Raw genomic sequence first — 638 nt, 5'->3', positions numbered from 1 at the left:
CTCCCGGCCAAAAATAGTACATGCCAACAAATATCTAAAAACTCTGATGGTCGGGTTATGGTGGTCGAGGCGAGAATTCCTTCAAAAGAATTTATTGAAGTGTTTGACAATCTCTTCCAGAAGGAAAACACCTCGGCTGACCAATCTGAATCCAAAGGGGCCTCACAAATAGCACAGTCCCCATGAGGAATTTCTAACAGGCTTTCTAGTTCGTCGGTACTGAATTCATATTCAACAACAAACATTCTAAATCGGACAATACCAACTGTGCTAGCAGTGTTAGGATTGACAATATAAATTAAAGAACTTAAAAATTCGATTGTCAATCTCTCAAAGGTAGGTTCTTTGTTTGAAAAGATACTATGCAAGCCTAAATTATCTAATAAATAAAAAATGTTATGGTAGATACCCAAAGTGTAAAGACAATTTTCATCAACATACCTTGTCGGGAGGATCTCCCGATTTAGCAACCGTTCGATAATGTTCCTTTTCCTATCTCCCGGTTTCCCCCCTCGCAGAATAAATCCATTGAAATCCATTATTTAGCCCTTGTGATGTGATGAAGAAGATGAAGATGGGTTTGTAAAAAGGTGTGATTTTTATGAGATTTGACGGATGAAAATGAAAATGGAAGTTGG

Source organism: Lathyrus oleraceus, chromosome 4, assembly GCF_024323335.1.
Source record: "Lathyrus oleraceus cultivar Zhongwan6 chromosome 4, CAAS_Psat_ZW6_1.0, whole genome shotgun sequence".
NCBI lineage: Eukaryota > Viridiplantae > Streptophyta > Magnoliopsida > Fabales > Fabaceae > Lathyrus > Lathyrus oleraceus.
The sequence above is the reverse complement of the archived record's forward strand: the minus strand, read 5'-3'. Positions refer to the sequence as shown.